Below are 12,852 nucleotides of genomic sequence, written 5' to 3'. Positions count from 1 at the left end.
GCTGATGCCCAGCCTCCATAAGGGTGTGTCCAAAGGAGAGAACCCAGGAAGACACGGGGTATAAAATTTGAAATAATTTATAAATTGAATTCACATAATTGTAAACCATTCTCATGTTTGAAAGGAGAAATAAAAATTGCTTAGAATTAGATCAAAAGTCTCCAGCCTCCTAATTTTGCTTATAAAACACCCCCACCCCTGAGACCTAGGGATATCAAGAGATGAATTTCCAGTTTTGAAGGGACAGGAACACTCAGACCACAGTGGGTGGTCTGGGGTGGTCTCTGAGAAAAAGATATTAGAAGTGAAATCTGAGTGATGAAAGATCCAGGCAAAGATCTAGGAGAATAGTGTTCTAGGGAGAGGGAACACCTTGAGAAGGGATGCTAATAAAGCAGATGGCTGAATGAGCTAATTGCTAAGATCCCTGCAAAGTGAAGAGGTGCTCTGGTTTGGTGTGGTCCTTCTGGAGGTGGAAGTGTGGGAGTGCGGTGGGGTGGGGGGAGGACAAATCCAGGGAGAGCTGGCAGTGAAGGCATGAGGAGGCAAAGCTTCCCAATCGTTTCTTTGGTTCTCCTCCTGTTCTTCCTCTATACCCTTCATAGTCACTTCCCAAATATCCCAGATTCTGTCATTACAGTAAAAAACAGCCTTATAATCTTACACTGAAACATAGTACTCTCTGAGAAACCTTCCAATACTTCCACTGATGCCGCTGCCTCCTATTGTAATGAGTTAGCAGAATCAGCACAAAATAAATCTTCTCTAAAGTCCACCACCATACCCACCTCCGAACTGTGTCTATTTGCTCTATGTACCTTCCCGTTACTGTGGATTGACGCTCCATTCTTTGCAAACAGCACGCCCTTTACTTGTTTACTCTCTTCTGCTCAACACATTGATGCAGTGATTCTCCCTTTTTCTTCCATAGCAAGTGCTTCTCCCTTCCTCCTGGACCTCTTCCTTCAGCAGAGAAAAATGCTACCCTTTCTCCCATACTAAAGTGCCTTCTCTTGCTTGTTCTCTTTTGGTTCTTTCTTTTCAAGATACTTCCTATGTCTCTGAACCCTTTTACTACAAACTCCTTAAAAGTGTGTTAATATTCACTGTCTCCAATTCCTCTGTACTCATTCTCCCTTAAACTCCTTCAATCAGCCTCCCTGCACCTCGCCCCTATCCCAAACACACATGCTGACTCCACTCTCCTTGTGGTCACCAGTGTGGCGCAATCTCAATTGTCAATTTTTTAATTCTCTTCTGATTTGACTTACTGTCAACATTTAACAAAGACCATCACTTCTCTATCCTGAAATCCTTTCTTCATCTGTTTTCCAGCACTCTACATGTTCTTGGTTTCCTCTATCTTCCTGGCCCTAGTCTCATAGCTCTGGGATGACACAGGGGTTAGACTTTGGACTCGATCTTTCCTCTGCCTATGTTTCCCCCTTGATATTCCACTTAAGCACATGGCTTTTAAATACTACCAATATGTGGACAACTTCATATATATATATATACATATATATATATATATATATACCTAATCTCTCCACTAAAGTCCAATTGTCTTTATAACATCTATACTTGGACATCCAAAAATACTCTTAAACTTGACTTTTTCAGAACTGAACTGATTTTCCTCTGTAACTGGCTCCACCTACATCTCAATGAAGTCATGCTAGATTTCTTTTTCTCACACCCCACGTTCGATCTAACAGCAAATCCCATGGCACTGCCTTCAAGACACAGTTAGGCTCCCGCCATGTCTGGCACATACTAGGAGCTCAGTAAATATTTGTAGAATGAGCGAATATAGTGTATAGTGTTCTGACAATCAGTAAGAGGGTTATCTATAAATATGAGGTATTATTATTAGGTATCATGCCTTACACTTAGAAACACCTTGTTTGGGGGACATATTCCTAGATTGGATTTTTTTCTTTTAAAGTTTGAATACTGTACCTTTAGGCTAAGAAAAGAAACACAGAGAAGAGCAATGGACTGCTTCCACAGCATCACTTGCTCACAATCCCAAGTTTTCAATAGTGAATAGAACGGGCAAACTGTTTCGGGTGCAGAGTACTTCAGGGAGTACTGAGGAAGATCAGGTGCAGTGTAGAAAGACTACATGGGGGAGGGCTCACTCTTGGGGAGAACAAGACAGTAAGATTTTAGCAAGATGTTAAGAATGTAGTTATTCAAGGCAGAATAGGACTAAATAAAATAAGAGTTAATAACTCAATTGACGACTTATTTTATTCATGAATGTCTGCTGTTTTCTCATCCTCACAATGATTACTAATAGATTTATATTGAAAGAGAAAATAGTGGAGCAGAGTAATCACTTGTTATTTTGCCTTGCCAATAGCCATCCTCCCTTATTTACAGCACACACGTTTCCTTTTGGCAATGACCCTGTTGTCTTGGCGGTATCGTAACTAGGGTACCATGTCCTCCCTCAGAGCAAGCAAGCAGGGTGGAAGGAGGGGCTCCCTGGAAGTCTCTGTAGCCAAATGCTTCTCCTCAGGGTGATATAGGCAAGGACAGGCACCTGACAAAGAGGCAGCCAGGAGGCTCCTTAGGGGCTAAGAACCTTGCGCAGTGGGATGCAAGAAAGGAGACAAGATTGGAATTCTACCATTCCCATGATGTTGGCCGGAAAAGATAAGTGTACCCTGCATCCAGTCTCCCAGAGGAGTCCCTGCTCCTGCCCAGCATCTAAGCTGAGTTCTCCAGTTTCATGTTCTTTCTGTGAGCCACCCAATATTCTTCTATTAAATTGCCCTCTTCTAAAAATCTTAAGTTACTCAGTGTTGTTTTCCATGGCGTATAAACAAATCAATTAGATTACAACTAGAACAAAACATGAGAAGAGATGATTTCTGTGGCTCAGTCAATGGTCCCAACTGCTTTGGATAGAGTCATAGGTCACTCTCAGCTTGTTCTGTCAACATGTTTTTCTCCCCCAGCATTATGCAGCTGATGGTGTTATATCACCCATACACGATTCCTACTTTACATGTTCATGAGACAGATGTTGTTAAAAAATGTTCATTATAAATAGTGTAAAAGGGCAGTATGTTTTGTAGGTGACATTTTCCCAGAAAAGGAAGAAACTGCATAGGGAACATGTAATACAATTCTTCTCTGCTGTATCTCTCCACCAATTGCAAATATATCATTAATCAAAATAGAGAGAGCTCTAGGAATATGGCTTTGTTAATATAAAGAAAAACATTGATGTAGAATAGGAAACAAATATAGGTATAAGAAATGTTTTCCTTATACCTGTTCTCTAATCTAATTTTTCTGATCTTTCCTTTTTGCCAGTCAGAGTCCCACTATTGTCACATGGAATGTGCTATCAAAAATAGCTTAAACATTAATGTGGGGGCATAAAAGATTAACTTATACCTATCTATTCCTGAAATTAACCAAAATGAATAAAGGAGTAAAAGAGATACAGTTGTATAAGAACAAAGAAAACGTAAATGATAAAATGGTGGAGGTGATACCAACTGCGTGTTGAAGGTGAGAGTTCTAGATAGACAATAACTGTGCCTTTGTATCAGAGAAAAACCAACAAATGCAAATTAATTTCCTCTCAAAAATGCTGAATAGACTCAAAATGAGGGGCACCAGATACTTCTAAAGGTGGGGTTCACTGCAAAGAGTTTTTTGTTCATAGTAGGCACCAATAAATATTTTTTATCAGTTGAAATGGCATGGCATTGTTGTAAGCTTTCCCTGATATTTGAAAGATAAAGGGCTCTTCTTAAAAATTTGTTTATTTTTAAATTAAAAAATATTTAAACATTTACTTATTTTTGAGAGAGACAGAGACAGAGCATGAGCTGGGGAGGCACGGAGAGAAAGGGAGACACAGAATCCGCAGCAGGTTCCAGACTCTGAGCTATCAGCACAGAGCCTGATCCGGGGCTCGAACCCATGAGTCATGAGATCATAACTTGAGTCAAAGTTGTATGCTTAACCTGCTGAGCCACCCAAGCACCCCTAAAGGGCTCTTTTAAGAAAATGTTTATTTATTTTGAGACAGAAAGAGAGAAGGAGTGCCAGTGGGCAGAGAGAGGGGGAGGGAGAGAATCCCAAGCAGGATCCTAGTCCGCAGTGCAGAGCCCCACATGGTGCTCGATCTCAGGAAGTGTGAGAGTATGACCTGAGCCAAAATCAAGAGTCTGACACTTAACTGACTGAACCACCCAGGCACCCCAATAAAAGGCTCTTTTTTAAACCAAAGAGACGATAACACTTTGTTAAAAGTGCATTGGGGTTTATACAATATGTCTGTGCATATAGATAGTATACAGTGGCGGGAGAAATTGGGAGAGAGGAGAAACGATTGGTAAATCTGTGTGATAGGTACACAGATTCAGTTACTCTTTTTTTCACTTTTTCATATGTTTGGGTTTTTCCATAATAAAAAGAAAAACTTTAACTACTTAAGGAAAAGGTAAGAAGTTGGCAAAGTCTATTTATTGTTTTGCCTCTTCTCTGAAACTAACCTGTGTTTTGGCCTCAAATGAGTGGCCCATTTAAGAGAACAGCTAGCTCATTCTGTCTGGTGCTATTGCTTCCCACGAATCAATATTTCTACTGCATTGTTTGAGGTCACGCTTAATATGTCTCACAAGTGGTTTAACACAGAGGCACTTGTGGCTACACCCTAGTGGAGGGTGGTTACGGAGTGATTGAAGGAACAATTGAAACAAGGTGAGTCTAGGCACAGAAGAGAAAAGAACAAAAAAGCGACATCTTCCCTCAAGTGATAGAGTGCTCTTATTAGGGTCCATATGAAGATTACAAATTATCTTTGGATGTGATGTCTGTCCAATTCTGAATAGTGAACGGGCTTTCACTTCTTAAGATATACAGATGTTATTCATCATTACACACCTGACTCTTTAGGGAACTGAAATCTGGTCTTAACACATCAAATTACATTTAATAAGAAGCATAAGCATTTCAGGATTAGGGCATGAATTGCGCTGCTTTGCAAAATGATAGAATAAGGGAAACTTAAAAACAAAGGTGGGAATGAGAAAGACAGACATCAAGTAAAAGAGACAAAAGATGGATGGAAGTGAGATGGTGGGAAAGGGAAGGAAATGACATATTTTCCTTTCAAGTCTGTGCCTAGCTCTTATTTGAGTATAGTAATTTGATTCATGCTTATACTCTGTGTCTGATTTATTACTGATTTCATCATGAGTGCCCAGCTCTATTGGCTCTTGCCCATTTGTCTCCAAGGTAGTGAAACCACCATCCACACAATGACTATACCAGTTGACCCTGTTAGCACTTTTAACTCTCAACTTCAACGTCTCCGTTTGCTAGTTATTTTTAGATTTATTGTTGTATGGGATGTGTATGTTGTATAGCAATATGATACCTATGGAATGTTCTGCACTGTGTAAATCAATCACCATAATAGCATCTCTGGGTGAAACCAGGGGCAGAGAGGACAGGATGAAATGGGACAGAGAATGGAATACAGGATATGGGCAACAAAGAGTGACAGAAGGGTGACAATATGGCTGGAAAAGGTACATAGGAATTAGGAACAGAGAGTAATGGGGAGACAAGAAAGTAAAGAAATGACTTCATAATGAGAGAGCAAATTAATAATGAAAATTTAAGTATGAATACAGACAAAAGCGTAATTAGGAGAGAAAATTATTCTGAAGTGTAAGGAGCATCAGAAAACAAATTCAGTTAGTGCATTGGTATATACTGGTACCAGTGCTCTGAAAAAGTGATAGAATATTAAATCTTATCTATTTTTTTCCCTCAGATGAATCTCAATAAAGAAGACCTTTGTGATATCCTAAAGATAAATATGGAAAATCACAGAAAAATGTATTTGGAGTACTAGAGTTTCTTGGTTCCCCAGGGGCTGGTGAAAATGGGTTGGAATTAAGAATGGGAAAAATGGAATAGTGAGCAAATGGTCTTATGAAGAAAGAGTAATGAACGGATTTTGAAGCCTTCGTCAGGGTAAACAAAATGCAAAAGGAGTCCTCAAACTAAAGTCTTGGATGAAAAAGTGCTCTTCTGAATTCTCACTCTCTCACAATTTCTCATTGTTTATAAGTTATGGGAAAGCTCCTTTAGGTATTTGGTACCTATTTGTGTATTTGGTACGTTGCCTGGGGCATTCTTTATCTCTATTATGTCTCCTATTAAGTCAATAAAGGCAAAAAGTTTTGACCCACCACCAATACCTGGTTGTAGGGTATTGTGTACAGTGATGCACCGCCAAGACCTTTTTGATGATTTATTTCACCCCTTTAGAATAACTTGATTTAAAAGGACCTGTAATTAAAGGTTAGCCTTAATTATGGAAGGATCTTTGCTTTGTCGTTTTCTTCTTGAGACATTCAACAATCCTGAGTGTGTTTGACTACAAAACTTTCATGCTTGGTTTTAAGCAGAATTATAGTAATTGTTTTAGAATTTTTAATTGGATGAATAATAATTGAGGTGAAAGCTCTTTAACTAATTTCCCTAAGAGTTGACTTGCTACTAAATAGGCATGAAAGATACTTTCTGTTTCCATTATATTTTTATATTAATAATCATACCACTTGAAGTTTAAACAGGCATTAAGAGCAGAATGTAACATCTTAACATGAAATCAAAAAGATTTAGCATTTTTCCTTGTCATTAACTTTCTTTATTTAAAATGTATGCCATACTAATCTCCAAATGAATTACTTTGTTTTCAATCCACATTTGAAAATCAAGTTTTACAGATGTAGTTTTTAAAGCTATGGGTATCTGACAGATATCTGAGATAAAATAACTAGGGTGAGCCACATCGAAATGTAAGTTAAATAGTGCACTGATAATCCATTGATCTAAGAATGATTAAATTGAATTTCGGTTATGTTTGTCTTTTTCCCTCCAATAGCATGATTCCCTATAGAAAGCAAATAGGATAGAATTGAAACTATATTGTAATGTTTGCAGATTTTCTTTGACCAAAGGTGGAATTGTAAGTTAAATTCACATAGAAGTTGAATTATTACTGTACTTGAAATATCAAGTGATTTTTAAAAACCAAAATTGTTTATACAATAATCTGCTTTTATATTGAAGCCAGATTTTACTGAAAAACTATCGTGGAATGATTGTATTTGTTGAAATACAAATTACAAAAATGAGTCTTGACTTTTTCAAACTTTAGTTGTATTAAACAACTTCCTGTAAGACAAGTTTCAGCAGATCAGCATAAAATTTTCTTAATTTCATTACAGTCTGTAAATTAAAATTAATGAGTCTGACACCCACAATTAACAATGAAAAATGCAGATTGTTATAATTACTTAAGCAATAACATTGCTTTACATAGAAGACTTAAGGTGCTCCACAAATTATTTACAAGTGTTACATAAAACACAAAAAATGACAATTTCAATTTATTTTGTCAATGCAAAAAACCAAAATCCTTACTAAAACCTTTCTCGTTTGGGAATCTCTCGCCATGCATAATTAAGCAAATTTGATTGCAATTAAGCCTGGCTTCTACAGTAGAGTTTTAATTAATGCAAATCTGGCATCTACATCTATAAGATTAATTTTACTGAATTAAAAGAAAACAACAAAGCACATTTGAAAGTGCAGTTGTATTGTTGAAAGGACAGAATTTAAAAGCTGGTTATTTTTCAGCCTTCCATGTGTATAGCCTTTGACTTAGACTTTAAAGAGTGGATATTTTATTCAGATTTGTCGTTTTGTTTTTAAATGCCTTATTAAACAAGATCATCAAAATCACACAAAGCCACTTCAGAAAGATATCTTAGGAATTCAATATACGTTAGAAGCAAGGTCTGATCATAGTTTATTTAGGTATATACATTATGTATGTGGATATATATTATATATATAATACACATATATAATATATATATGTATAAATGTGTATCCACACATGCACATGCACTCATACACACACAATCCTTGCTATCTTTGCAGAATTAGATGTAAAACTCACTCAAAATTGTGCACAGATTTTATTTCACTTGTTTTAAAAGTATGTTTCATGCTTACATCTCAAATGTCAAAATATTGATGAAGTGCCATTGTTGAGACATATTCTCTTCAATAAAAGTTCTTAAAGTGGAATTTCAGCTAAAGTACAAAGATAACTTATGCTATCATATGTATTTGTCTTTAATACTATTTGGTGTAATTTTGTTTAATTTATAATTGAAATTTTCTCACTTCTCATGTTCCATTTGACAGAAACATAGATATTCTTGAACGCATGTTAAAATGATTAAATATCTTAAATGAGTACATGATGTGATTTGGAAACAAACACAAAGATTTTGATCTTTTTAAAGTTCCTGATTATTCAAAAATCCCTTGTCCAGAAAAGACATTGCTATTAACAACAGGATGCCCTGATATCCTGTGTTTCATGCTCTTTTTTCACAGAACAAATTGATGCTATAAACATGAAAGTGTTTGTACCTCCAAGTTGGCTGGGACCTTAATGCCACTGAGGGCAGGTAAAGTGACACAGGGCAAAACTTGCGAAGGAGGGGGCAGACCACGAATTTAAAAACCTCAGCAAACAGCTACTTTGAACATATGAAAGGGTTAAAGTTAGAAAGTAGAGAGGCTACTAACTTTGTAAAATATTGGAACAGTGTGGCATTTTCCCTCTTTTCCTACCCCCAACAGGGGATAAGGGAGGGCCTCTTCTCCCTTGTCTCCACTTTTGTGGGAGGCAGGGCTTTGTATTTGAGGAGCTTACTAATGATCCTGATGTTTGGGTCTGGTGCTTACCATAATCAGGGCTCAAAGGCAACAGGCTGTGCCAGCCACTTAAGGCAGCAGAGCAGAGAGAGAAAGTGGGCTACACTGAGGGCTAACGACATTCGGCATTTAGCAGAAGACATTGCCCTTGCCAAGACGGCTATCCACCAGGAAGCTCCCACCACGGGAAACACACAAAGGTGCCCATGAGGAAGACAGTCAGGTTTGCCCATTTGCAAAGCCCTGAGAATGTCGAGTCTAAAAACTCTCCAGTCCTGGAAGAATCCATTGTCTGTTTGCCACGGTGCCAGTCAAGTAGACTTTGTTCCCACTTAATACCTGTGCTGCCTCCCCCACCAACCTAGAAAAATCCTAAGGCATCTTGAGGAGAAAGAAGGGCAAAGGATGTGAGTAGAAGTGTAGTGGAGAGGAAAGAAGTTATCAGTCTTCTGTGTCTGCTGCAGCAGACCCAGTGAGGGTGGGAGGTGGAGGTGAAGGGAATTTAACATTAAGTGAGACTTGGAATTTTAACTATTACATAGACTGTGCATCTTGACTACTGGGAGGAGGCCACTTTTTTGATTAAAAGTGAAGTTAGGATTTTGTGCGTGTGTGTGTGTGTGTGTGTGTGGCACAGAATGGTCATAAGATCAAGGCATAGGGAATGCCTATTAACAACAAAGGCCTTGAATAGACACCCCATAAATTCTGGTAGCCAGTTATGTGAGCAAGATAATTGTGATAGGTCAAGGACCGGTCAATAATATGTAAAATAGCGACTAGTTATTGAGTCCGTGTATGTCACGTAGATTTCAGTCTACAATGGTGTCAAACCATGCCATCTTTTTAATGGATTTCTGCAGATTTATTCCCCAAAAAAGATTTTGGATTATAAATAAATCAGGACTCACAGGAAGTTGCAAATTAAAGTACAGATAGATCCCATGTACCCTTAATTGTATTTTATATTACCTTTTAATATTTCTTCTATCTTCTGTGCTTAAGTGCATGTACCACCCACTCAATTAGACAACTTTTTACTTATGGAATACATATATATTATGCCTTATGTGAATTAGAGTATTGCAGTACATAAGACATTCACAGTCTAGAAAGGGAGGCAGATTCATAATAAAGAACTGCCATATTTTATCTAATCTAAGGTGCTATCAATTGTAAGATGCACCATTATTTTATGTGACACTAAGAAATAAATTACGCCCAACAATAATATTTTTGCCATTATAAGGCACAATCTGTTTTCAGGGATATTAAAGTGTAAAAAAATGTGCATCTTGAAACTGACAATATATACAATATAGCAAATACTATAATAGCGCTGTATATATAATAATGGAATGATTTATTTCCTGGGGTGGGAGGTTGAAGAGCTGAAGGGATGGCTAAGAGAAATGCACAGAGAAAATATAGCATATGAGTAAGAATTGAAAAGACAATAGGTGCTTGCCAGATGGACACAGGTGTGAAGGACACTCCAGGCTGGAGAATAGCCCAAGGAGAGTGGTCAGGGCATTCTTCAATCAGATGCAGTGGTTGATGGGGAGTGTGAATGGAGGGACAGACAGGGAGTTGAGAACGAGGCTAGAAAGGATACTGATACCAGCTGGTGAAAAACCACACATGCTACTCTAGAGAGGAAGGGCTTTATTATGTACTTGCTGGGGGCATATCAGCAGGAGAGTGGCATAATTTACAATTTAGAAAGAAAAATTCTGCAACAACGTAAGGATGAATTACAGAGGGAAAGACTAGAGGAAAGACACACATTACCAATTGGTATCAGGTCTGCAAAATTAATTATCAATAAGAAATCTAGATTAAACATGGAGTTAGTTTGAGGAGAAAAAATGTTTAAATCAAAATTTTAGAATATGTTTTAGAATTAATGCATCACAACCTTATAATGCTAAAATGAAAATCTTCCTTTACCTGACCCCTTTCCCCCATCAGTCACAATTAAAGATGTCTTCCTACTGGGTCCTACAGCATATGATTGAATCATTGGTTTAGCACGTATTTCAGTCTATCGTATTTTACAGTTACTTTTCTTCCACATTCACCATTGGTTGTAAGCCTCGTGGTGCCGGAAGACCAATAATCCCTGTACCTGCGTACGAGAGAGAAATAGGGCACAGGAAGCATGGGTAGGAAGGTGGAGTCATTGCAGTAGAGCAGACAAGGAAAGATGGTCATTTGGTGTAAGTGCTAGCAAACAGATTAGAAAGAATTAGATGTCTAGAGATCCTAGACCTAAGATCCAGAATCCTTGAAGATTAGTGGTCTGTGGTGTGAGGAATAGGCAGGGGTCAAGAAAGATTAGTCCTGGGTCTCTGGCGAAGGCCGCAGAGTGAAAAGCTGCCCCTTATTGAGCCAAGGAGCACTGGAAAGGAGAAGTTTAAGGGAGAAAGTTGATATGGGCATGTAACATTTAACGTTGAGACCAGGACTGGCTATATCATTTGTGGGACCCTAGTTTAGATTTCGGGATGAAAACGGCAGGACATCAGCCAAGCATGTGGCCCCCGTGGCTGCAGAGGTCACATGTCCCAGAAGCTGGTCCTGGTGGAGATCTTCAGCAGGCAGTTGTATATGTGAGTTCGAGTTTAGATAGCCACTCTGAATAACACATTTCTTTCTTTCTTTTTTAAATGTTTATTTATTTATTTTTGAGAAAGGGAGAGGGAGAGAGAGAGAGAGAGAGAGATCAAGCACGGGAGGGGCAGAGAGAAAGGAAAGACAGAGAATCCCAAACAGGCTGTGTACTGGTTAGTGTGGAGCCCAATGTGGGCTTGTTTTCTCAAAACATCATGAACTCTACTACTGGCAGATGGAAATATATAGAAAATAAAAAAAATAGTAAAACTAATGTTTATTTAGTACACTGTAATTTAAAACGTTAGAAAATTGGGAATTACTATTTTCCGTGTAAAAAAATTATCAAGAGTAATTTGGGTATCGCTTGCCTTCATCTCATTGCATAACATGGTATGAAGGAAGTGTCTTTTTTGTGCTTTGGAGAATTGTCATACTCTTTTCTATGTTTGAACAGCTTTCAACAGTTTATCTTGTGCACTTTCCATGTTGTGAAATGATCTTTCAGAGTTCTTTTAATGTGAAGTTTTGCTGGCATCATTTCCTCTGAGGTCTCTGCATCCTTTTTGACGTACTTTCCCTTTTTACGCCCATAAGTTCGCCTTCGTTAAGTTTCTTTGGCGTCATATCCACAGTCTCTCCAACAGTGGCAGCAAAAACATTCCCACGGCCACCTATTTTGTCTGTAATTCTACTTATGTTCAATTTGAATTTCATTTCCAGCCTCGTCTCTTTTCATTTCTTCTCTGCAAGCTTATCTTTGTTTCCTAATTTCCTCCTTTGATTATCCATTTGCGTGTATTAGTATATGGGGTTTTCACTGGGAGACAGGAAGACAACAAACAAAACTGCACACTTTGCCGTCGGTGTGAAAACTGAGTAACAGACGCGCAGTGACCAATTACAGACAGATTTTGAAAGAAGTGATGTGACTGGTCACTTAGTTATGTATCTGTTATTTACGTAGTGATTTATGGACTGAAAAGCTAGCAGTGAAGTTTGAACTTTATGCAATTACTCATAGTTAACATGCCATGGTAATTGAAATTTGAGCTGTGTTGTTGAGGGACTGGTGTTATTTCACTAAATTGTGGTAACAGAAAAGGGGACTGCCTCTTTCTTTCCCTCCCCACCCCCCTCCTGTACCTCTGTCTTCTTCTCTTTTTCTCCCCCCCTCCCTTCCTTCCTCCTGTGGGTATGTGTATGTGTGTGCACCTGTATGGATATATATGAAACTATATCTAACAGAGAACAGTTCATTGAGGAAAAAGAAACCCTCAATAATTTCGAAGAATAAGTAGTAAAATTAAGACTTAATAACAAATACAGAGCTTTTTAAAATCCTGCATTATTCTGTAGTTTTTAAAGAACCAATTACTAAATAATTTTGGGGTTATAAAATTTAGAAACAGAAAATGCTTAAAATTAAATAACAACCGAAGTGCAACATAATAC

Source organism: Panthera uncia (assembly GCF_023721935.1).
Source record: "Panthera uncia isolate 11264 chromosome A1 unlocalized genomic scaffold, Puncia_PCG_1.0 HiC_scaffold_16, whole genome shotgun sequence".
NCBI classification, from domain to species: Eukaryota; Metazoa; Chordata; class Mammalia; order Carnivora; family Felidae; genus Panthera; species Panthera uncia.
This window is presented reverse-complemented; position numbering follows the sequence as displayed.